Consider the following 27,769-nt stretch of genomic DNA (forward strand, 5'->3'; position numbering starts at 1 on the left):
GGAGCTGTGATATACACATACTACATTCTTTACCCAAATGAATGACACAAAGATTGCTTGTCATAAGTGAAGTCAGTGAACATTATATGGAAAAGACATCAGAACAAAGGAGATAATTTGCAGATGATGTTAGTTCTGTGAGAATAAGAGTGATATTTTATCAGTGCCGAGTCAGAACAATAGAAATAATTTTCAGATAAAGTTTGAAAGAAAAGCAAGGAAAAAAATGGTATTTTTATCACAGTTAAAGTCTGAAGTTTGTGATGATTGCTTTCCTGATAGATTAGGATGATTCACTGTGGAAAAAAGGAAGCTAAATAAATAATTCCCCTTCACCTAAAAACATGTTGGAGGAAATCCGCATGGATTTGAAACATGTTCCATACACAGGGGCAAAAAAAAAAACATTTTTTGTTGGTTTGGTTTTATCTCTGACTACGTCCTAAGTTCTTACATACCCCTTACAGTATTCCAGGTTCTCCCTGGGCAGTAATTGCATTTTCTTTATGTTCACTTTTTTCCTTAAAGCAGACGCAGACCTCTGCCCAGCTGCTGCCCAGCTGCATGCCAGCACTGTGCTGCAGGCTGACTTCTGCACTCAGACAGAGGTCCTTCTAGCAGTCTGACCCAATTTGGGTCATTCTCTCTTCCCTTGCTAACTAGCGGTTTCTACAAAACCTAAAAATCTTCACAACTTTGAGAGTTTATAAGCCTTTGGAATCAGGGAATCTCAAGACCCTCCATAAAGACCACAGAAGCAGAGAGAGGTTTCCATTGGGATGCTGGGCAGCTGGGTGAGGTTGTGCTGCCACAGTACGATGAGAGGAAATGGTTGCAAGAAGCCTTACAAAACAGAGATTTGTTCATAAAATACAAACATAGAAATCAATGTAATAAGGCTATAACAGGAATAAAAGTTAGAATAATGGAATTTCACAGAATATTGCCATAAATGCCAGATATTAGGGTAATAAGGAAAACATAAAAGCATCTATAAGCATTATAGGTACCAAAAAGACCTTTATTTATTTAGAAATAAATTGATTTTTTAGCCAGCACAGGCAAGGAGGTGTTGATTTGCATATCTAGAACACTAAGCCTGAACTTCAGGAAGAACTAATAACCTGTTGGATGTCTCTGTTTGCTGTCTAAATACAGGAAAAGCAAACAAACTCATTGCCAAGAACTGGCAATGGGCTTGCAAGAGTTTTTTTGTTTGTTTTTTTTTTGTTAGGACTCACGGTAAATCAGGTATTCGATGCAAAAGTTCAGTGAGTTAAGAGAGCTGGTAAAAGATACTGGGGAGAAACTATTTTAGATTTGGTTTTAACTAACACGGCAATCAACTGACAGTCCAGGGCTACAATGGGGTCATGACAAAATGATGAAATTTACTAAATGAAAAATAAAAAAATGAAGTTCTTGTTCTGAGTTAAAAAAGAGATTTATTAAGAGAGAAAGAAGAAAAAAGACACATTAAGAACCCTCAGGAAGATAATCTAAAGGATAAATGAGCACATGAGAGCCAGTACCTATTGAGAGAAACTATGTTGAATACACAAAAGCAGACCCCTTTTGAAGTGTAGGAAGGAAAAATACGAAAAGAATATTCTAACTGCATGACCTGAAAGTTTTTAATGACCTGAAAATACAAAAAAAAAAAAAAAAAAAAAAAAAAAAGGATCATTATAAAAGGGGAAATAAGAGCACATGATTAATGACAGGCATAACAGATAGCTCACCTGTTCCATATGGATAAAAATCAAAAGGCTGGTGTGCAAAATGTGTTTCAATTAGCTAGAGACATAAAAGACAGTGAGGAAATAGTCTATAAATACACTAAGTAGCAATGGGAAAACAAAAGAAAGGAAGAGACCATTATTTAACTGGAGAGCAGACAAAAATATGGATGATAACAGAGAGATGGCTAAAGTATTCAACACTTTGCTTCAGTTTTCATACATTGATAGCATTAATTAAAATTAGCTACTAAATATCAGACCAGAAAAGCAGAAAAAGCTGAAGGCAGACATATCATGTTTCAGGGACTGGACAGAGAACTTTTCTAACTAGCCGGAGCAGTCTCTTGACAGAGACTTCGCCTTCAAGAACACCTGGAGGAAGTAGCAGAAGAGCAACCACAGCACCTCTCTCTACTAGTATAAAGAAACACTAAGGCAATTCAACACATATTAATCTAACTTGGAAAGTCAATTTATTGCAAATAATATCAAACAAACAAGTTATAAGAAGAATAAAGGACAATCTTTAAATATTTAGTAAGAATTTGCCAAGCATAGTGAAGCCAATGCAATTGCCTGCTGATCAGCAAATATGATATAACAATGACTTAATACGGTTGGCATTACTACTGCAAATTTCTATAAAACATCTTGGTAATTATAAGAAAACAAAGCATTCCTGCCATCATCAATTGTTGGTCGTTGTGAGGAATATTTTAGCAATTCATGTCAATAGAGAGCTTGAAGGGAAATGTATTTATAGGCTTTTCCTTGAAGTCTCTGATATCTGGGGGTTTTCAGAACAACTGCTAACTATTATGACTATTGCATGGGACACTATGCAAGTCTCGGATATCTGGCCAGGAGATTAAGAAGAAGGGGAAAGCTGAAGGACAACTAGAAGACAAAGCTTGCAGGGGACACTGCACAAGCCTCTGACATAAGCCAAGTTGGACAAAGGGGACGGTCAAGAAAAAAAACCTGGGAGGAAGACTATGAGCCTTCAGCATGAGAGACCCCCAGTGAGACCCCCAGAGACTGATACGCATGCTCCAGTAGGAGGTTTGGATTCTGGAAACTAATTATGATAACCCTGTTTTTTTCTACAAGTAGTAATGAATATGTGTTAGCCTAGGAGCATAAAAATCAACTGCTTGATGTAACTGGTGTGAGTCTTGGTGGAGCAGAGACTCCCGGCACACCCAGCGCTGTTTGCTTACCTCTATTCCTTTAATAAATTGTAAACTTTGATTATAGTCCTATTTTGAAGACTGAGCCATTTATAACAGTCATCAAACTTGGAGTCATCAAACTTGGAGGACATCTTCAGTGAAGGTCCAAGCCTGGGTCTATAGTATATTTTCAACAATGATTTACACGGGTGCCAAAGAAGTGCATTCATACATCTCATGGGATCAAAACTATTTTGCCAGACAAGGTCAAAATCCAAAAGGATTTTGACAAAGTGGAGTGAGTTCAAAATTTAGAAGACAAGACTGAATAGAGACCAGGCAAAGTATTGATATTAGAAAGGGGCAATCATGCACATAAATACATGAAGGGGACTACAGGCAAGAATTGACTGATAGAAATCTGGGTGCCAACAGGGAACACAAAGTAAATGGTGACATCAGTGCAATTTCCCAAAAAGTATGTACCTCCTTCTAGGTTGTTAATAAGTGATCCCTTATGACAGCATGCCAGTCATTTGGATTGAGCAAGTAAACCCCTCCAAAGGTTATTATATTTTAAAAGGCAGTTCCCTTTAGGAAAGCTATAATCTAGAGCAAGCCCAGGGGAAAACAATAAGACCAGCACACTTAAAGTGTTTTAACCAGGCTGCAGGATCGAAGGAGATATCTTAGTAGTAGTGCACTCATATTATACGGTACGATGCTTCATGCAAACCTCTTGTGGGTAACTGTACCACAGCATACTCTATAAAAAATACCTGTCATCAGCACACAGATTTTGATAACAACTCTCTTAATACAATGCAGAACATTCCCTGTTCCTTCTGATTCCCCATTAGGGTAATGACCTCAAACTGAAAAAAAGATACATAACACAGTTAAGTAGAAAAATGTAGCACTGCTGAAACAACATTTGGATCAGGTATATTTGGCAAACAAAGTAGAAAGTGCATTACAATTTACTGTAGCATTCAGTTTATTCTTCGAATGGTTATCGAGCCTCAGATATACTGGAGACACTAAGCAGGGCATTTTTACTGTAGGGGCTTTTGATCCCTCCAGGCCTCCTGTAGCTCTTAACAAAAGGCTTCTCCATGTTTTTATGCTTCCTCTTCTTATTTTAGTAAAACAAACATTATCCTTCCTCATCTGTACAAAACATAAAAACTTTAATCACTATTCAGCATAAGACACAATGTTGAGGTCTAGACTGATGTATGTGCAAATGCAGCAGATTCCCCCCTGCATTAAGAGTATGAAATCAACCTTGGCAATGACAGCACCAGCTGTGGTCAACTGCAACGTTGCAGAGTTTTGCTAGAGTAAGTGCTCAGGATGGTCATAATGAGGTCTGAGTGGTAGGAGGGGTCCTTGAGAGTAAAAGCAGAGGATGACAACAGATACCTTGAGAGAACAGGCACCGGTAACACAGGGAGCCCCACAGGAGTAAGCACATCCTGCCTGCTAATGGTCGGTTCCTGGCCACTAGGGGAGTGCAACTTAGAGACCCCAGCAGAAACAGAAAACAAACAACCAAACAAAACACAACACCATAAAAACAAGTAAAAGTTGCTATTTATGGTGAAAATTCAAAGGAAAGCAAAACCAAACCAAACCAAATCAAAACAAAACAAAAAGTATAGAAGATCATAGCCTGTACAACAATGATAACAGATGAAAACAGGGAGAGCACTGCTGCAGCAGTATCTCCGTGGTAAAAGATGCTGCACCCGGTCAATGCCCTGTGCCCCCTCCCAGGAGGAAAAGAAGTGTTTTTTGGTTTGTTCTTTACTACATTTCACACCCGCAATTCAGAAATTGTGTATGAAATATTATCTTTTACTACATAACTGTGTTAAGTAAATCAGAATTTTAAAGAACAGCATGTGCATGTGTGTGTTTTGTTTACCAACATTCACCCACATGGCAAGGTGATTGATACTGCGGCACTAAATCACAATGAACTTGGATGCAACAGTATATCATATTAAGACTTGGAGAAATTTTGCGTTGACATATTAAAATAGAAAAATATATACTTTTCAGTGCAGCTATAGCCTTATCAGTGCTGATAACTGGCACCCAGTTATCCTGCCATCCTTCCTACAATTGTATCAGGGCTAACATGCCCATTCACTTCCACATGTGATGTGCTAATCGTATTCAGAAGTGGCAGAATAAACCTTTGTGGGTTGATGTCACTGAGTAAAAATGTCAAGAAGCTTCCACTCAAACTGGCAAGAGTCAGGGAAGGGATACAGCTCTAGATGTTGATAGTGTTTCAGACTGCATTAGGACTGAATCTATTTGCTAAATAGAAATCTGTTTCTAGAGAAAAATTAAATCCATGGATCAGAAAACAATTTCCAAATTATCACTCCTGTTTTACTTGAATGACTGAGCCAAAATAAAGTGTTATTTATTTTGTTTAGGCTGCTGTATCACATCCGGAGTCATCTCTGTAAGGTTTAGTCTGTAAGAGAGGATGGAAAACCCTGTGATAGAGCCCTATGCAAACTACCCAAGTGTTAGGCCCGAGTGTGTAGGAGTAAACCAGACTATTTACCTAGCTCTATCTTCTTTGAAACAGGTGGGCAGAAGGAAGATAGAGAGGGATGGGGGAATGGGAGGAGATTAAAGTCTTTTTCCAGACTTGTTGGCCAGAACAGCTGCGCCACTGCAGAGAGATACTAATTTCCAGAAGTAAATTACTATTCCCTCTGAGCAAGGAAGAAGCAGAAGAGAAAATGTGATTCAGAGGAATATCTGAGTCACCATACTTCCCCAGGCTGGCATTACACGGATGCAGTTCACACACTGCCTCTTGCTCGAGGCTATGCCAATAGGCACAATCTTACCCTAAATAAAGAACAGGACAGTTGTGTCAGCAACTTACAGTTTCCATAAGTAAGCTTTATATGCTGCTGTGTTTAAGGTTTAAGGGAAGATCAAGAATCTAGGAAGCTATAAGACAGAGCATTTGTTATGTTCTCATACTAAAATATCCCTGTGTCACATGCTTTGTGTCTTTTCATAGCACAGAAAGTCCCCTCTGTAGAATAAAAACCCAGATGGATCATTTTATAATGATTAGGCATCACTGTTTAAATGTAGACACCATGAATCACTCTGGAACAGCTGCCAGCGATTTGCCTTGGAAATAAAGCAATCATCCACCAAGTTTAAAGAGCTACTTTATGAGAAAGGGATGGGATACATGTGTTCAATGAAGAAAAAAAAAAATCCAGAAAAGGGAAGTGATTTAGAAGTTTTGTCAAATACTCTGTACTGCTGTACTGGGCACAGCCTATCATCCTTTATACTGCAAGGACCTCTGTGGGGTGATGTGGTCCAACCACTGGCTGAAATTGGGGCCTATTCAGACTAATCATGACTGTAATACTGATACTCACCATTTAAATGTGATTAACACTATTGAGGTATTCGTGTTCTTTACTATCAGAAATAAAAGGAGGATGTGCTATTATCAACTACTTGTAGAAAACATCTGTTTGGCATTTAACAATAAATACATTATACTTCAAGACAATTCTATTCTCTTCTGAGCCTATGAGTATAAAATTTTCTCTTGCCATTTCTGGGAAAATAAGAGTGGTCCTACTTTACCAGATTTTCTGCTAGAAAAATGGAATTAGCATAAGAGGAAATGCAGACACCAGACAAAAAGTGAAATATCCTATTACATACATGGCTCACCATTTTATTAGCAGTTTTCTAAGACTACCATGGAAAGAGTTGGCTACCTGAATAAGTTTATTTTTGCTCACATTCTTAAAACTTCTACCATCTTTGAGATACTGCAACTGTACCTCTTCACCTACATTCTCTTCAAAGGCTCAGAGGTAGGCATTCTCAGGTAGAAAGGTTTAGAGACTGTCTAGGACATGAAAAAGTCTTTAATTCAGCAATAAGATCTCTGCATCAGTGGCTACTGATATCGATAAAACCCAAGGGTGGCAAGTAAGAAGGAAGGGAATTGTTTACATCTTTTCTATACCAGCCTAGAGTTGGCCTTATCTAGGAAGTAGGATTCTGTCACACTTCTCTTTTCCCAGGAAAGTGACCCATGATCTGGTTGGAGGCAAGGCTGAAGTGGGAATAATGGTCCCATTGGAACTGTTGCATTGGACAGTAAATAATGAAAAAATCATGGGATATGTAGCTAAACACGAGATGCAATATGATTCTGTAACTGTTAGGACATTCACTTGGGAACAGAAATATCTTTTTTTCCTGTCCCTGCAGTCAACCTTTTTTATGTATACTATCCTCTGACAGCAAACATTGCTGTGGGACTTTGGAGAATTCATCTTACTACAGTACATCACAGTGAAAAAAAAAGAAGAAAAAAAAAGAAAAAAAAAGAATATCATAGGAGTCCTTTGCCCGGTTTATAGGTATAACCCAGACCCTTGTTACATACTTCAGTCACTGCAGAAATAGTGGTACTTGCTACCTTATTCCACTGATCTCTGAAATATCCCAGTGTGTTCCTACAGCCACAAAGGGGAACACCCAGTTTACTTTTGTTCCAATAAAAAGTAACAACCTGAGAATTTTGACTTCCTGACCAGGCCACCCATGAGTTTCATGTTCTCTGTAGGCCTGGCTTCCAGTGTACTTATTGATAGGTCTGACTCCACTCTGCAAAAGGACTCCCTTTGCTCCTGAGTACTCTTCATTTATTTCCTTACCAGAACAATTGTAACTTTACAGCAGTGATGTGGCAAGCCAATCGTCCATCCCTCTATCAAGGGAGAGGATTTGCTCCTTGAATGGCAGAAGACATTGGATCTGAGACCCTTGTCCAAAAGCTCTAAATTGCCTGTCAAGAAGCTGTAGAACACGTGAGGGAGATGTGGGAGATGTTCCTCTCAGCTTACTCCCCTACAAAGCCATCTGGCCTGCTGGTTAGCCCACATCCCATGGAAAGCTGAGCCATATGACTCCACTCTCCGCTCAGCTACAGAAGCATCCCATCATATATCTGAATGGTTTAGAAGCCATACAATCCCCATTATAATAGAATTAATTTCAAGCTTTTTATTTACAACATGAAAATCACCTCTCTACTTACTGTCTGTTCATGTATAGGATCTCTCAGGATGAGACCCATTTTTATATGCATAGCCTTTCTCATGTCTCTAGATAAATGATACAGTGAGATTAGAGATACAAGTTCCCCTAACCACAAATGACTGTGCTGTGGCTGAATTTATCTGATTTATTTTTTATTTTTTGATGAAAAGCAATCACATCCATTTTGAAATCCTGCTGTGAAAATTTAGGTTCAAAATATCTGACCACATTAAGAAAGAAACATTTTTCTAAGACTATATATTTATGTGGACATTTTTATTATCTACAAATGTGATGTTTAATGTAAAAAAAATGGGGAAAAAAAATGAGGAGCAATGTATTCTGCAAGACTAATGGACAGCTAAACATTGTACATTAGACCAGACAGGCAGTATATAGAAAGAGAAGTTAAATCAGGCAGCAATGACCTTGGACTGACCAGCTTTTCTAAGCTACTCTACTTGATTTCAAATTTATTTTGGGGTGTATCCTTTTTTATTATGCAATGAATGCTATAGAATGGAATTCATATAATCAGATGTGGACAGCTACATTGAACTGCATGTAAGCTAGCTGGGCCTCCATGGTCACTTTAAGGGCACAACTCATCCCATGCAAGAGACATGAAAAAAGGGAGAGCTATAAACACCAATTTCTCAGCATCCATACAAGAAGAAGGGAGAGATGATCGGTTCAATAAATAGACATCTCTATTATACCAGTATTAGCTGAAATAAAATCTATCCAGAGGGACTAAGAAATTCTGGTCTTTATATCTAGCTGCAAGCATCCAGCTTAAATTCCAGCCGGGATTTTAATTTTAGAACTGGGGATGAGGAACATACCAGATACAATAACGAGGCTTACCTCCTACCTTCTTCTCTAAAAATACACAATTTGTCTCCCAGCTGCAATATACCTCAAAATGAGCAGACTACTGAATCATATAAGGGAAACAGTTCTTCTCAGGTATCTTTTTTTTTTTTTTTTTTTTTTTTTAAATCATAAGGAACATTTTTATCTAACTTGCAAGGTCTTAATTAGAATACAAGGAAAACTAATATATGAAGCTATATATTGCAACAAACTTTCCTTTCAAGAAAATATTAGAATAACAGCAGAGATTGCTACTTTTGTCACTTTCTGCCTTACAGCCTTATTCTCAACTGCAGTCTCTTTCAGCATCTGGCTAAACTTGTGCTGGCAACATAAAGTGTGTCAGGGGGAGGAAATACAGTCACAGCATCAGGTCTGCACTACTCAGAACATGGATGGCGTATTCCTATATAGACCCTATATAGTTTTCTAGCTCTTCCCACTATGTTTTATATTGTAGAAAGCAGCAAGGCTTGACATATCTGAATAAACTTAGTAAACACAGGTATCCAACTGTGATGCTGTGTTTTTTTTTTCTGTGTTGTTGCTACATGATGACTTAAATAAGGCACAGGGCACAGTTTTCAACAACAAATACCGAATGAGCAATGGAACTGTGAAAAATGAAGCTTTCAGAATATAAGATATTATTCATCTGTCAAAAGCATAAAAGAATCTTCCTATATGTCCTTTTCTTCCTAGAAAGAGCACTGCTACTCACTGCGGTACTGGTTCTAGTTCAGCTGCAACAGCAGAAAAAGCTTTGAATAATTTATCATTCAAAAGTAACTTTTTGTAAATGAAAAAAAAAAAAAAAAAAAAAACACAAAAAACCAGGAATAACCCTGACATACTACTTTACGACCTTTTCATAATTATTTTAATTAAGCTTATTGGCTCCTTTCCTGTCTAAGAAATATACATTCTTATGTATTTATATATATTTTTGGTAGTAAGTTAAATTCCAGTGACTGTTCTTGTGCTAAGCAATATACTGGTACTAAAACGGCTAGGAAACATCTGAGTCAGTGCTGAGAGCTAGTGACAAAGCACTGCACAAGCTTCAAGTCATTGCCAAGACACAGTTGTATTAAAAAGAGAGTAGGCTGAGGGCAGGACTACTGAGCGCTGATTCCATTGCCTTTGCCAGTTTCCTCTTCAGTCTCTGTCAGGTTGGTATATACTTATTACGAATTTGCTGTTTAGAAGTCTTTGATTAGGTCATTAGGTCACCTTAATAAAGACCTCTGAGATATAGAGACTGCAAGCTTTAGGGAAACGTAGATCATTTTAATAACACAAAAACAGATTCATATATAGTATGAATAGTATAAACTTCATATACATATCTGCTAAAGCCAAAAGATGATAGAAAACTTAAATTTCTATAAAAAGTGTCAGTAAAATAGGAAAATATATTTACCCCTGCAAAATCACCAGCTTAAGGGCCATTTTGAAAATTACTTCAAAAGCTTCATGTACCTTGAAGTTCAATGAATCAAATTCTCCTTATTCTTTCCATGCACATATCTTCCACAAACTGTTTGTTTTATTTGATTGGTTTTTGTTTGGTTGATTTTGATTTTTGAGATACCCAATGCACATGAACTTTCTATCCTTTTCTTAGAGTATTCCCAGTCAGTCAGTGAATGTAACACAGGGAAATCTACAACATTTAGGTCCTTAATGTGGATTAAAACACCGGACTCTAATGCGAATAGTTTGCTTGATTTCCTGTGCACACTAATTCAAATCCTCTTAAGCACTCAGAATTTTCTTCTTGCTGGTACCATACAATTTCTCTCTCTCCATGCAGGCACTACAACTATAATATTCCACAGCTTCCCTGGTAACTTTACCAGAGCACAATTAACATTGCACATTCCCAGCAAACAACTATTTGCAAAGGCATTTAGTCATACTTCTAAAGTTAATAATTTATTGTCTCTCTTCATTAATTATAAAAAGCTGAAAATTTTGCTACAAGTGTCTGTGTTAAAAAGATCTAAGGAAGACAAGATTTGGATATGTTACATAAAAGCATGCACTATAAGAGCTGTGTTACATTTTTTAAAAGGAAGTACGTCTTTAGCACTGGAATTCATCAATATTCACCCCTTTGAGACATTTGACTAGGAAATAACTGACCTTGAAATAGGTTATGCATCTTCTCTTTAGGATGCATAACAAGTCATGGTCAATTAATACACAACAGAGTCCATAATCATGGAGATTATTGCCTGATCTGGAGAAAACATACTCAAGGGCATTACAGCCTAATTTAGCTTCACAGTCAAATTGATAACTTCGGCACCTCAAGTACTCCGAAACCACAGCAATCAGCACTCTGGAAACACACACAGATCTCTAATAAACACTGACACTCTATAATGATGTTTAAAAACGAGCTGTAAAACTTTAATAAAATAAATATTAGGCCCATAAACCTCATTTCACAATCTCCCTAACATATAATAGCATGGTCCAGAACTTGTCCCCTACGGCTATTTCTCGACAGAAAGCAGCCACCCAAGACAAAGGATTCAACCCTAGGCTTCTCCTGCCCAGGGACAAAGAGATATCAGCCAGGAAAAAGGACGCCAGGCTGATTACTCCCTGATCCAGGCCACTGAATAGCTTGGGCCAGACAACTGCTGGAAATATTCTTCCTGCTCTTCAGAGCTCCAGACTAAGCAAGCATGATGCATTGCCACCCCTCTTCTCCCCAGCATCCTGCTTAGATCTGCTCAACCAGAGCAAAGACTGCCAGTGCCAGGAAAAGAGGATGAGTTAAAAACAAGGAATAAAGCTTGAGGCTGCATTGATTTTTAATTTGGAGTTTCTAAGAGAGCATTGTTTTTAATGCTTTTTTTTTTTTTTTTCTTCCTGTAGAGGATCTGAACATCAATAAAACTGTGCTCATTCATTCCTGCTGCAATTTTTGCATATGCTTTTTCACTCTGAAGATGACTCCCCACCAAAAAAAAAAAAAAAATCAGATGAAAAAATTGCACCCTAAATTACGATTGTCTTTTAAATTGGAAAAGAGTTTCACATATGTCCTGAAGCAGATGAAAATAAATGAATAATAAATAAGAATGCCTGTTACTTACAGTATTTGGAGCCTTTAATCTAAGGATTTTAATAGTGCTCTGAAAAGTACTTACTAATTAACCTTGACTTTAGTAAGAGCAAGACAAATCCTTGTAACATTTCTTTTAGCTAAGATAAAAAAATAAGAAATAAAAAAGTAAAGAAATATTGTGATTTTTCTATTTCATGCTCACAATCAATAATGGACAGCATTAGCTTGAAGTAAAAGTCCTTGTCGCCATTCTCCATGCATGCAAGCCTCACAACGAAGCATTGCTTTAAACTTCACCTAACTCTCTCATCTGGAGGTGAGGATCAAAGCTCAGATGCTGGTGATACTCCGGCTACTAAAGCAGTGAGGAATCAGTGTAGAAACGGGTAAACTTCTCATGTTGCATCATAACAAGAGGCTGAGGAGCTACAAAAAAAAATGAAGCAAGTCTCTTCAGACCACTGGCCAGAAGAGGAGATGCTGAGGTTAAGAGCCCCTAAGGAAGTCATTGCTTTTAGCACGGCAGGACTGGAGAAGCTTGATGGCTGGGACTTACACGTGAGAAGTAACCTCAAACATTTCAGTCTGAGAAGGAAATTCCCACTCTGGAACTATCCTGAAAGAGAAGAATCTGGGTGAACAAGATTGCTGGCACCATCATCCTTACCTCCACTGGTGGTTTTAGGGACCAAGCAAAGCAAAGTGATCTGCAAACAAATATATGCCACTCAAATGAGTGGCTTGCTTTGAACTCTGTGAAACTTTTTTTTTTTTTTTTTTTTTTCTCCCAACAAACAGACTATTCTCAGGAAAAAAATCACCCTGCCTGACTCAGCTATTCCATGCAGTTAATCCAATCACTTTGGTGCACTTTCTCAGTTACTTTTCAGTTTAACTTCTCTCTCTCAAGGCAGGCTGAATTGACAGAAATGAACTCAAATTCTGATTTTTCAGCACTTGTGTCAGTCAGGTTCAATAGGTATTGATTCCTCCCTTTTCCACATGAGCTTCTGGCGTGGGATGGTGGTCCAGGGAAGAATAAAGGAATCTTGAAGATTATCTGAGATATGACTCTTTCTTCTCAGGAAGAAAAAAGGGGATAGTGGTCTCGGTCAGTAAAAATGCTAACTGAAAACTTCCAAGTCAGTGAATCCTAGCACATCTGATGACAATGGTGATTAGGAAACGATGCAGATGGCCATGCAACCTATCATCACAAAGTAAATCATGAAGTTGTTTGAGTTTCAAATACAATAATGGGGAAGAGGAAAGGGAGCATTGTAAACACAGAGCATAATCTGTATGAAGAATTTAATAGAGCTTTTTTCATTGACACAATCAAAGTAGCAACCAGAAAAATATGCATATCTGTGTATTCAAAATATACATGTACATGGCAAGTGTAATATTGTATCTCTGAGTCCAAACTAAAAATAAAATTTCTTGGAAGTAGTTCTAATCCTCATCTTATTTATTTTACAAGGTTATTCAGATCACAATACTAACCTCATTAAATCTTATATTTGTTTATCAGTAACAGTTCCATGTTTAACACTGAGAAGTTAAAACTGAGGGCCACAGAGCAAGATTTCTATTGATTTTCTTATTCCACACATTTGGTCACAAAATTCAAACTTTTTTTTTTTTTTTTTTTTGTAATGTATTTACTCATCTGTTGAATCTTTTACTGTCTTTCAGCTACCTGAAGAAAGATGGAAATGATAACCAAGTGCTGTGTTGTGGCTTTTTTGTTTGTTTGTTTGTTTTTGTTTTTTGTTTTTAATCCAAAAAACCTTAGCCTAAGGTTTGACATGTCATCCTCCCTGTAGCCCGCCTCTTACCACCATGATCCCTAATCTCTCTCAACTCTCTTAGGATGCACAGCACTCTTCCACACCTCCCCACTTACACCTCCATCTCAGAGCGCCCATTACACTGTACACTGCTCCTGTTTCAAAACTCACTCTACAAACTCTCCATTTAATTTCTGTGGTCTGTGTGTTCCTCCAAAACAGAGCTCTTGCAATACCCTCGATCCCTTCCATCAATATTTGCAGCCTTGACATCGGGTCAAGATACTCTGTCCACAGTATTAGCCAATATACGTGTGCTGGTTACTCAGCTGAGTGCTCCCAAGTAGAAATGATTCCAGCTGAGCCATCCTTTCCCCCCATCTTCAATTCCTCAACCTTCTCTTGCCTTGATGAGTGAGGCATTCCTGTGTCAACCTTAACTGTAGGTTCATAATGATAGGGGAAGAGATTGCTAGACAGAGCGATCATACGAATCTAGCCTTCTTAGGAAACAAGGGCACAAAAACAAGGCTACAAAACAAACGAGGTGAGGACAAACAGAACACATAAAGCTGAGGAACATAATTTAAGGCAACTGCATCATCAATATAAATTTACTCTGAAGACAGATTCGCAGCTAGCTACTATTACACAGAGCACACTGTGACTGTATCAAAGGGAGATGTCATTAAGCCATCCTCATTAACAGCGCCTGCCAAGGACAGGTAGAGCACAACTCAACAGAGCTGCGATTTGTATCAACTGGGAGCAGGAACGAAAGAGCTGGAACTGTTCACAGCATAACAAGTATTTATCAGGCAACTGGGCAGGACAGAGAAGGCTTGGGACATGTTAATGGGGCTGTTAATTGGGGATGGCTGATGGTCTGGTACCTGCAGGGGATGAGATCAGTCTCAGACTTCTTACCTCGGAGAAGCTGCAGGATCTGCAGTGCCTTTCTGCTACAGGCGCCTCAACACGCGCCGTGAGTCAGGAGCCCATGCGCTCCCATGAGCAGGCTGCTTCAGGAGTGTTTGGCAGTTTGCAGCAATGCCTCCCACCTGATCTAACTCAGCTCTGCTTGTGACTCACTGAGCCTGCTAATCCAAGGAGAGGCAGCCTTTAACTCGTGCGCGTTCCTGTTACTTTTGCTTTGCATAGTTATCGTGTGATGGATTGGAGCACGTTACAAAACTGCCATGTTGCTGATTGGATCAGACCTGCTCATTTTCATACTCACCTTTGTCTCTTGGATTTTGCTACAGCACAGCTTCTTCTGTTTCCATCGTCCCATCTATTCTACATACTTAGTTGAAATTCAGCTTTGAACGGACTTCCTTCTCACCACATACGAAGTGTTTGACCCCATCGCATGGAGTGTTTGACCCCATTTACATTTCCGATTATCATATCTGTATCATTTTGATACAGAGATGATACAGAGATTATTATTATTATTATTATTATTATTATTATTATTATTATTATTATCTCTGTATCATTACCATCTTCCCATTATCATCTCTGTATCATTTCTGCTAACATGTTCATATAAAGAGCACTGACCAAATACATCACTTGATACTGGCACAAGTTTTCCCATACTTTCATACTTGCTCCCTGGTTTTATATGAGCTAGCTTCCATCCATTCCAATATCTGGAGCTACAATGTGGAAACCTTGGAAACAGATTCAGAGAGAGTATGAGGCACTCTGACAGTACTGGGCATGTTTTCTGTTGTCTCTTTTCTGTCCATGAGCTTTACTAATATTTTTGAAGTTTCTGGGATTAGGTCTTCTTTTTCCAGTATGAGTTTTATATAAACCCCTACAATCTGACAGACCGTTACATTATTCTGGGTTAACAGATGCAGGTAGACACATCTCCAGGAGTAAGGTATGGTGCTGCAGCCCACTAAATACATTCTTCCATGCCATGTGTATTACCGGGCTGCACACTCTCACTAAAATGTGACCTGAACCACCCCACACATCTGGCTGGCTCATGGTGGGGACAGTAAATGTGACACATTCTGCCCTCATCTCTGCAGACTTAGCCTAGCATTACATGTAAAACACTAAGTAAGGCCCACTTACAGACTGCGAGAAACATACACTTCCCTTTGGGGAGTGCCTTTAGTCTCAGAATTTCCAAAATGCATAAAAGCTATCATTACATTTTGAAGTGAAAATTACCATTTCAGTTTCTACTATATAGACATTTTATGCTTTCTTTGCCGGAGTTTATTTTTAACAGAGTCATGCTGCAGACGACAGAGACAGAAAAAACTGCTCAGTTCACTGTTACGGCCAGTCAATACTGAATGTCACACAGGCTGATTTTCTTCTTCTTACTCATCACAAACATCAGGAGTGTTTTACATTAAAGTATGAGACATATGAGGACCCTTTCGGGGAAAAAAAAAAAAAAAAAAAAAAAAAAAGTCTCCTATTTTGAAAAGGAACCGTGCAAAAACTACTTTTTTACGTACATGTATGTATTTGGAGTGTGCAAAGAGCAAACTGGATTATGCTTCTGCAGATGCATCTTAGAACTGTTCCATTAAGTTCTACATATTTATAACTGTGCATGCCTCTTAAAAGAAATAAAGCTTGGTCTGATATCAAGGTAGTCTTTTTTTTTTTTTTTTCTCCATTTTGCTATATTATGGAATAAGTGATCAGAATAATAAGAACATTTCAATGAATAAGCAGGAACCTTTATACTTTCAGATGTTATCACTTCCCCCAAAATAGAGCTGAGTTCAGATCAAGGGACTTTAATATAATGTTTTCAATTTTATGCTAAGACTAAATTCCTTCAACAGAGCATAGCACATATAGAATCTAGGTTACCATCCTTTTTGCATAGTTTTGTGACAAATTATACAGCCTTGTCCGAGGACTGTAGAATACAAATTTGGGTAAATTTACATTACTTGTGAGAGCAGTGCTTTAATTTTTTATTTTTATTTTTTTTTCCCCTGCAACATCCTGGGATATCAGTTTACGCAGGAAAGAAACTTCCGAAATGGTTGAAGATACTCATACTGATAAATGTGTATTATTTTATGAGATATTTATGAAACTGATTTTAAAATATCTTTTCTTAATGATTTTTTTGTAATTTACAGGAAAGTTGTCTGAGAAATACTACAGTTTAAGCATTTTATGATGTTTGCTTCAGAATTAAGTGCTAGCTTACCATCTCAAAACATCAGAGGCAACATTTTAACTACCGTATTAATGACTAAATACTTTATTAGGCAAGATTGTTACTAAATATATTCAGATTATGCTCCTACTGTTCTTCCATTGAAGCAACCCATTATGAAAGAGACGCTGCTCCCTAAGCATCTGGAAACAACTCTTTTCCTTGTGTTAATTAGAACTAAGGTTTTAAGAGATGCCCAAAGAACCACAAGTGCCTGGCAGGCACTTCAGAGTTTATAGCATTTTACACTGTTAATTCATTGCCTTTTTCATACTTACAACATGAAATATAAGCTTTAAAGACCACAGGGAAATGATAGTTAAACATGGAGCAAAATTACTAGTCTCTATTGTATGGAAGATATTTGTAAGAATGCAATCTCACCCTGACAGGATTAGATGAATTCATAAAACACTTGTCTTCACCTTTAGCCTTGACAATCTTGTGATATTTATGTTCTCTTATAAAATAAACATCTCTTAGCTGATCATGAACAACCAACAGAGAAAATATGTTTTGGATTTGCACGACAGATATTGAAGTAATATAGCAGAAGGTTGTGTGGAAGACAAAAAAGAAATATTATGTTATTTATGGTCTCTTTCATGGATGGCCAACTTTCCTCTCTTATTGGAACATCTATTAGTATGTTTTCTCCTGAGGACACTTCTCTCAAATGTGTCCTGTCTTAATGTCTGTTTTCTCTGCTTCAAAATATTGAGTTTACACTAAATCTTTTTCCTTTTAAGTCATATAAATTCATTCTTCAAAGAACAGAAAAAGTGGTAAGAGGCTTTCCTGGGAGAAACTTTACTCTAAAATATGATTTATACTTTTGATGAAAGCAGATACTTTGTGAACTTCTACTGCACCTCTGTACAATAGATGACTAACATACGGTGGCCTAGAAAGCAGATAACGGATTTTCTTTTCTTGACAACTAGATAAAAAAGACCTTCTTTTAGTCTGTATGCTTCCAGGTTCAGTTTCCAACTCAGAATGGCTAAGTCCATACTGGATAAGCTCATTCCTGAACTTCCAAATCCATTGGGGTCCACTGTACCACGCTGGCAGCAAGGAAGCCTTAAAATAAGTATAAATATAACTTAAACCAGATTATTTTAAATTGTTTAAGAGTGCAACTAAGAAGCTGAACCTTGATCTCCAATGACAACTTCTACGCTCTCTGCACATGGAGTGCATAACAAGTTGCATGCCCAAATGTTTCTAAACTATTGTTAAACCTTTCTCATGAGTAACATCTGATAAGAGTGCATCATGCCCAAAGCAAATGCTGTCAGCCACAACTGATTATTTAATAAATATTTTATAATTCAAGCTTGATTTTGTTTGTGTGCTTCCTCTCTGCAAGTATATACAGTCATGCTAAACACTTTTTTATCCCACTTCACTTCTTCTAACTGGTCTCCCATCTCTACTTCCTGCTATCCAATTATTAAATCTTTGTCATCTCTTATACAGTTTTCTGTCTTATAGAGAATACTCAAAATTTCTGAATTAATTTATTTGAATCCTACCTTTACAGTCTAAGAATACTATTTTGGTTCTTTGAAATAAATGAGCAATTCATCATCACATATATTTTACTAAAAAAGGTATACTTCATGTTCTACAAAAGATTGGGAAAAGTCAAGCCCTGTGCAGAAAGACTGACAGTATAATTTCTACTACTGCACAGGAGATGGTAGTAGCCAATGCAGAGTGGTCACAGAGCAGAGAAAGGAGTACCATAGAAGCAACCACTGAGGTTGGGAGCAAACATTGGAAAGGTCTATTGCTTTTCCTTTGTTTGGTTATTATTTCTACTTTAAAATTGTTAATAGATTTTTGATATTGCTAAACAGAGTTAAGGATAGAAGCCTTCTAGATATGATCTTGAGACTGGTTTCTACCAGAAGCTAAATGTACTTGCTTTACAAAGAGTTAACCATAAAGCTAGCATAAAATATTGATGAAACTACCAAAAGCTGCGCATATTACTGAATGCAAGGTCTGAAGTGTGAACAACCAACCTACTACCACTGACAATTATAGGCTACATAAAAATAATTTTTTTGTCATCTTATAATGCCAACATATTTGCAGTGTTTTGCACAGTATAAATATAATGCAACACAGTGACAAAATTTGCAATAGCCAGAAAGGTTGCTATGGTAAATATTACCAAAGGGTGGCAAACAGCAGAGAAAATTCTTTATGTGTGCATTACTGCTGGAAGTATGGTCAGGAAACCAATTAACCTATTTACCCTGTGTAAGACTACGTAAAAAATGGGAAACCTGTAACTGTGTGTGTGCATGTGGATAAAGTCTGTAAACTTACAATGTGATGAGTCCTTTCACCCTTCTGTTGCCTTCCACATGAATAGCAGGCTCTCAGCACCCAGAGGATCTGCACTCCATTGCTTTGAGCTCATGCATATCAATGAACAACAAGTGTTAGGATCTGCCCTAAGTGGTTCAATTGGATTTAATGGGACAACAGTGCACCTGAGAATTTGAGTCTGATTCAGTAAATAAGGATTCCTAAGAGAAATTATCATGCTAGAAGTAAGAAACCTGTCACAGAACATAAACCAATATACAAGGCCTACAAAAAACGAGTATTTGACTAGAAAGCACTAAGACAACTGGTCCTTACACTGAACCAGAAAAGTAAGGCTATGACTCCAATAAAGCAATGCCTACTCCATTTTTAAAAATTTATATGTTTAACTGACAAAATAAAATATAGTACTAAGAATTTGAAAGTGTTCTGTGTTGATTGAACAATTGTGGTAATTCTGAGCTATTATTATTCACTTAGTTCACAAATTTCAGTAGAGTTCTGCTGAGTCACACAAATGGAAACCCTGGCCAATTGGGTGGATATATGACTTGATTACTATACTGAAACCAAATGTGCAGTTATGTTTCTGCGTCATACATTAGCTTATTGATTTGACTATACAGATTGTGCAATTCAGAAATTCAAATAATTGGAATTTAAATTCATCAAGCAACTTGTTTCATTCATAAACATATAGTTGAACTGATAGCCATACATAAAACAGGAGAAAAAATATGCCAGAGTAGATGCTTTCTACACAAAGTATCTGCTTCAAGAAGAGGTTTCCTGCTTCAAGCCTAGAAAATGCTGTGATATATCATGTGTCACGTCTTAGCCATACTGCCAACCTGAAGCCAAAAACTGTTTCTTTTATATGGTTGTACAGTGCTCTCACCCTTTCTAGACAGAAGGTGCTGAATTTGAAGTCCGTTTGCCTAAAGCTACAAAAGTCTCTCCAGTAGGAGAAATGAAGACAGCAACATTGCTGAGGATGGTGCACAGGCAAATGGCTGTAAGCAATGGCCTGGAAGACCAAGAACAGAGACATCCTTCAAACTGTGTCTACAGAACAAAGCAGTAATGCCACCTGGACCTGTCTGGAAAAAAAAATATCTAGTCATTTAATACCTAAATACCTATTCTGTTTTTACTAGATACACACATTTTAAAGGGTATATTTATCCCAAGGGTAGTCTGGAAGAACAACAATATATAAATAAGTAATAATTGATGACAGACATTTATATTGCTTACTTATGTAACTTTATCCTTTCTGAATGAGCCCTTACTGTAACTGCAATTTCATATTACAGTTTCAGTGAAACATAAGGAAACATGAATTTCCTGGACAGTAAGCAGTGGATCAATGCCAGCTTGGTTTTCCAAGGACTCATAGTTATTTCTGAGTACATTTTACAGGTCATGCTACCTTCAGTATTTTTTTAATAAAGGAGAAGTTCTTGGGTGAGCCAGACAAAACAACTTTTCAGTATAAAAAAGAAAAAAAGGACCATACCTTTAAAACACTTTAGTTCATGCAAGTTTCCTACAATTTGGGTTTCAGTTTCAACTCCATCCACCCCATCTCAGCTTCAACATGGGCTGCTTTGAGAAGTGACCGCTTAGGACCTGATGGGCTGCCACTAAATGGTCGCTAAAGTAGCTTATATATATGTTACCTTATATATAAGCAATATATATAACTTATCTATATATATCAATTAAATCATGTATATATATTTATTATAAAATATATATAAAGACTTCACTGGATATAATTAGTATGGTTCAGCTGGAGCATCTGCCCAGCACTAGTGTGTGGCAGGCAGCTGTGCAGGGCTCGGTCTTAGCCCAGCTGGTCCAACCTGGTCCCAGCTAGTGTCCAAGTATCTCTAAAACCCACCCTACCCCACCCTGCCCAAAGCATCAGCCACTCAGGGCAATATGGCACCTCTTCAGAGCCATTGTGAGGAAAAGATTGCAGCCGTGAGGAGCAGGACTGCAGGAGGAGATGCACCTGTGGAAGGAAGCACCTCTAACCTCTGAGGCAGCCCATGAAGAACCTGCACCAGTGCAGGAGAAACGAGCAAGAAGGAAGAAGTTGCAGGAAGAAACCATGACACCCCGAGCCACCCAAGAGACCTATGGTGGTAACAAGGGAGTGGGGGCCAGGAGGCAAGGAGAAATGTCTGACCTAGAATTGGGCCTGGGGAGGAGCAAGGAGCGGTGTCTTCCCTAAGTGTTTAATTGCCTTCATTTTTCAATGCCCACATCAGTAATTACATTTATCAATAAGATACTGAGTGAAATTCCCTGAGCTGAAAATACTGTGCCAGGCCACACCATCATTTTGAGGGATTAATGTTGTATCTACCAGAATGTTACATATCTTCTGAATCTCTGATATCCTTTCAGAACCTTTCTATGTATACAAAGTGATTCACAGTAACAGCCAACAGAATAAATTACCTAATGTCCATATAAAATATACATACTAATGAACTAGCTTCACTTCTGGTCACTCGTAATCATATATGGTAAACTTTGTGCACTATTTATGCATGCATACATACAGCTAACACATTTGCTATATTGTATGATTGCACAATGGAAATCTCAGTTGTTACACTAACAATGTACATGTGCAGTGTTTGATGTGCAAATATGTTTCTTTCTTTCAATTTGTCTGTTCTCATTCCTTTAAAAGTAGTGACAGGCTGGTGGCATCCACTAAAAGGTGGCAGAAATAGTACATGTCTTTGGGAAATGCCGCAGCCTCAGTTCCTGCGGGGCAGTAGCAGAAAGAGCAATGAGAAGAGCACACCCAGATACTGCAGCTCAAAGAGAGATGAATGATTGCTACAAGCAGCAAAGGGCTACAAGGAGGCTGAGAGGAGATACTACCAAGCACCAATAAGCACAGTCATATTTTGTGGGAACTGAGCAGTGAGCAGCTGACTGAAAACAAAGATTGTGCTGGAAGGTCACAGGGAAAAGGGGGTCACTGGTTTATGAACCTTGTTTCTTTCCATTCTGCTTCATCAGGCCACTTCAAGTTCTCTGTACCTTTTTTTTTTTTTTTTAACTATTCCAGTTCACAGCATAAGAGAACCTGGCTTTTTTAATTTCAACGTCATTTGGATCTTGTTTATGAGGAGAAGGTTCAGGAAGCACTACCTTAAAGCTCTGGCAGTTTTAGGCTCTCACAGTTCTCAGTTCTCAATGAAAGCTTAACAGAAAGTACGCTTTACCATAAGGAACATAATGCCTTTAACAAACTATAGAATAGAACCACTGACAAGTACAACATAAAGGACTCATTTGAGTATGTCCTGTATCTCCTACAGATTTGATTTACTCAGCCAGTATGATTCTTCATTCATGTTGTTACTCTCAAAAAGGAAAGAAATGCAGCAGTATCTCTGATATGAAAAGTCCAGGTAACAAAAGCATTGCAAGTGTCTACAGTAAACTGTCTGTGAAGCTGGAGTCCAAGCTGAGATAACAGTACATTAAAACAGATACCTGTAATTGTGCCACCAATCTCTGCACTTGTACAGCTAGAACAGTACTTTAGTGCCTTAGATGCTGCTTTCTGGTATGAATGTTCATTTACAGTATTTAGTCTTTAACAAATGAACATTTCATTTGGAGGGAAGTCAACCTGAAACTATTTGAAGTGTACCCAATAAAGGCTGTCATAAGTGGCATTAATTTCCAAAAATCTACTTTAAAATTCTAAAGAATGTTGCTGTGATCAAAGAGTTCAGGTTCCTCATCAACTCTAGATGTTATGGATTATTGCAGTAAGTCTTAGAGAATCGAATTACTGTGATGCTGACTTGACATGCCTTCTTACTATGTGCCAGTGTAAAATGTCATGCAAATATAAAGCAGTGTTTCAGAAGAATGCTGCAAAAATCCAATTCTATAATATTGGAAGTTGTTGTTTTAACAGTAACATACTGTTATATGTTTGCTTGTATATGTTATATTTGTGTATATATGCTTGCAGGGATAACAGAAAATAGAAATGAAAAATATACTTTTATAGACAAATTCACTTGATCTCGGTCATGCAAATTGCTTGTCAGATTAATGCTGTGGAGAACAGAAAATTTGCTCCAATGTTTTAAAGTTATTTCTTTAAAAAATGAAATAAAGCAATTTCCTAACACTGGCATTTTGAATTTAATATAGTTGCACTTATTCTGTAAAGGGAGATGTACAGATAAGTCCCCCTGCTCAAAAAGAAGTAAATAAATAAATAAGTAAATCGATTGAGAAAAGATTCTTTATAAAGATGAAATAGGATATTTAGATTAATTAAAACTATAAAATATTCAAACTGTTAATACTATGAATTGGCAACCAGCATATTAGTAGAACAAATAAAGTATCAGGCTGGATTAATTAGTATTCTGATATTACTGATACAAAACTTCTTATTTAAGTTCAAAGCTTTGGAGAATTTGAAAAAAAAAATAAAAAATAAAAATCAGGGCTTCCTCTTCTCCAGTGGCTGTTCAGTTTGGGAATTAAACTGATGAAAACTGACTCAAAGCCTTTTAAAGATTTCTGGGATTGTCTCAGGAAAACTTATCAGCTATTGAAAAGTGATACACTGTGGAATGACTGTGAATTGATTCTGCTTCTAAATTTACAGAGTCTAATTTAGAGTAAGGTACAAAGTGGCATTCAGTTTCATTCACCTTCAATAAGACAGATTTCTTCACAGCTCCTTGAATGATTAGTATTGTTTTACCTTTCAACAGTGATGGTGGAGGCTATTGAGATCCTCAACCACATGGCAAAAACTAGTTCATTTTTATAGAATCATAGAATGGCTCGGGTTGGAAGGGACCTTAAAGATCATCTAACTCCACCCCCCTGGCAGGGGAGCCACCCACTAGATCAGGTTGGCCAAGGCCCTGTTCAGCCTCGCCTTGAACACCTCCAGGGATGGGGCATCCACAATTTCTCTTGGCAACCTGTTCCAGTGCCCCAATACCCTTAAAGTGAAGAATTTCCTCCTAATGTCTAGTTTAAATCTGTCCTCTTTTAGTTTAAGACCATTCCCCCTTGTTCTATTATTATCTACCCAATTAAAGAGTCCTTCTTCTCCATCTTTTTTATAAGACCTCTTTAAGTATTGAAAGGTCACAGTGTTGAGATTTTCGACGTTCACGAAGAGGTAGAAAGCATTCTGCGACTAATTCTTCTACTCCTGCATTCTTTTTCCTAAAGAATAAATATTGCAAAGATGGAAAAAATTTCATTTATTTTTTGTGGGACCACAAAATTCACAGGCCATGAATGTGATCTGAATTTGTGAATATGCAAAATGGATGACAAGCTATTTTCCTGAGTTGACAGTAGACATATAAAACAATTGCTCTATCAAAACACAAAGTTAAACTAATGACAGGCAGCTATTTCTTCCCACTTTTTTTTTTTTTTTTTTAAATAGGCTGTTTTTATCTCCTCATACCAGCCTATCCACACTCCATTAACAACAAAGGCTCTGCCCCTCCACTACATCTTTCCATTCACGCATAATGAAACATATCACATATCACAAACTTCATAAAAATAATTTTAGTAAAAACTTAAAGTTATTTTACAAATGTGACACCGATTAACACAAAATTAAAAAGAAATCTCATATTTTGTACTTATCTATAGATTTCCCAGTTCTTTACAGAGGCATAAACTGTTGGATTTTATTTTATTAGATAGGGGAAACAATAAGATGAAATGCCCTCTTCTTCCCAAATTTATAAGCTTTCAATATCAATTGATAGTGTAGGGCTTTAATATTTCACTTTTTATTATTTTTTTTTCTCCAAAACATTATAAATAGAAAACACATTCTGATTTCTTATTACAAACTCTTTAAGCATTGGTACCAGTGATGTGCATCACATCTAGAGAATGGTGACTGTATGGTTCTTCTCAAGATACAGATGCATTTGCTTAACAAAATTCTGAATGGAAAAAATGAGGTATTCCTGAGTATTTCTGGAGTGTCTTTTTGAGAAATGCAATGTCCTCAAGCACTGGTGTGGTTATTGATTGCTACCATAAGAAAGCGATATTGTAATACTGCACAGTTTTTACAAAGCTCCTTTAATAGGTGAATGTGTCAAAATAATGTACAATGTAATTTAAAACAATTACAAATCCTTCAAGCATACCAAGCAAGATGAAATTAAATAATGTTGTACTGAAGGGAGATTATTTTCATATGTGTATAGAATACTTTAACTCTTCAGTGAAAATCTGTGATGCAGAATGGCAGATTCAAAAATAACATGCTCCTTGATGTCAGTGAGTGTCTTTAAAAATTACAGATGGTACTTACTTTCTATTTTATATGCTTACCCAGCACCTGTGACTACATTATTTGGGTTCTTTTCATCCCCATTTACAGGTGGGAGAGAAGCAGAGAGAGACTAAGTTCAGTGTCATAGTGACCATGATGCTTCTTAGGATAGAACTCAGGACCTCATATTCTGAGGGCCAGCACCTTGACCATCAAATTTCTGATTCTCAGTAGGGCCCCTGAATTCAGTTTACATCATCTTTGTTTTCTTTTCTGAATCCTGCAAATGACATCCTGTCTGATGACAACCCAGTGCTTCTGCACAGAGCCCTACAGATTGGAGAAAGTCTCCTGGAGAATCACAGCTAGAGTACAAATGCAAATTATTTTAAACTGTTTACAGATGGCCATGTCCTTTGGAAAAAAAAAATAAAAAGAAAAAAAGGATAGTGTTGTGTGGTAAGTGCTACCAATTATGTTATGTGCCTGGAGTGTGTGGATAATTTTAAAGATTAATAGAGATGGGTGTTAGCAACAGAAATCCTGAGAAAACTTTGAAGGCAAGTAGGGATAATACATGAACAGTTTCATATTGAAGGGTTTTTGCTTCAAAGGGATGAGGAAAATCCATGGCTACTAAAATATGCATTATGTTTGAAGCTGCATTCTCACAATATGCTGTTGTTTTCATACTTAAAATGCTATGCACTTCATGTTAACATATTTACAGAAGTCTTGCTGGCAAAATAAAATAAAATAAAATAAAAATATCTATGTATATGTTCTTTCTTTGTACGTCACAGCTACCCCACCATTTCCTGACCTTACACGTATTTCTAATGGCACCTGGTTTTGAATATCCACTCTGGTACTGAAGGTGATAAGAGTAAGTGCATTTCCATTAAAATTAATGGAAAAGTGTAGAAAGTGCTCTAACAGCATTTGCAGCTAATTTTAAACATTTCTTACCTCCATATCACCAACTTTATCTTTAAAACAAAAACTTCTCTTAGTTTCTAATGCAATACCATGTTCTTCATTCTACTCTTACAGTAAGAATATAATTACTGATTTACAAAGCTAGAGTTTCCTTTCCTGTTATGATGCCATCCATACAATGTCATTGCCAGGCACCAAAATAGGTAGATATGGAGATTGTGAAGGGAAGTAGCCAGTGATGGTGGGTCTTTAAGACTCCAGACAACAGGCAAAACTCAAAGTAATTGATTGGATCTTCAGTTTCATAGTTTTTACTTGCTGTTCCTCCCATTGACTTAATACCTATTCAGCAGAACTGTGAACCTTTGTTACTATTCATATCAATGGCATTGTCCATTACCATGCTCTCAATGATTTAGGTGAAAACCACAGCTAGAAGAGGATGAAAAAGATGTAATTGTCATTCCTCTAAAACAAGGTAGAGAGAGATCAAAGGGCCAGGTAAGAAGAGCTGACACAGCTAAACAAAGTTGAAATAAATAAATAAATAAATGATTTATTTTTTTTTTTTAAAAAGAAGTTATCTGAGTGAGGAGCTTTGCTTGTTTTATTGGTGAGGAGCTTAGAGGCTTAGCGTGTTTTATTGTATACTTGCTATAAAAGTCAAATAAGGGAGCAGAGGGAGTATTCTGACTAAATGAGTGTGCAGGCTGCCTTTTAACCTGTTTTTGTGTGTCTCTTGTAAAGAAACCTGAAACAATCTGTGCCATTGCCAAGATTAAGATTTTAACTGAAAGACTTTCCTTACGTTAATAGCTAGGGAGCTATTTAAATAGTAACAAATTTTGTCCGAACACTAATGCTAAAGAATAGCTATTGGAAAAGCTAAATGGATTCTTACAGTTCGTCAACAGCTACAAGCGTTGCTCTCTATCCAGAAGTGAGCAATGAATGGAAGAAGTACCAATACAAATGCTTTCATTGTTCTCCTGCCTTTCTCTCAAAAATAAAGAATGAAACTGTAGTAAATAAATAAACTCTAATAATAGAAACCATTAAAGTACTTTTTGCTTTTTACTTACTAAGCAGAACAGTGATCTGAATCTTAATATCCAACTAAACTATAGTAATGTAAACAAAAGCTTCTGTAAGA

General features: G+C 37.2%; 1 protein-coding gene across 14 annotated transcripts in view; it reads right to left on the reverse strand.

Annotated features, from left to right (window-relative positions):
- Positions 1-27,769, reverse strand: part of DLGAP2 (DLG associated protein 2) — a 471,424-nt gene that overhangs the window by 269,292 nt on the left and 174,363 nt on the right. The window contains exon 1 of one of the 14 annotated variants that reach the window (XM_027455140.3): positions 14,717-14,832. The exons of the other annotated variants lie outside the window; for them this stretch is intronic. The gene's annotated coding sequence lies outside the window, so the exon portion shown is untranslated. Of the gene's footprint in view, positions 1-14,716; positions 14,833-27,769 lie in introns of those variants that run through there. 14 annotated transcript variants of the gene reach the window in all.

Source organism: Anas platyrhynchos, chromosome 3 (genome assembly GCF_047663525.1).
Source record: "Anas platyrhynchos isolate ZD024472 breed Pekin duck chromosome 3, IASCAAS_PekinDuck_T2T, whole genome shotgun sequence".
Taxonomy (NCBI): Eukaryota; Metazoa; Chordata; class Aves; order Anseriformes; family Anatidae; genus Anas; species Anas platyrhynchos.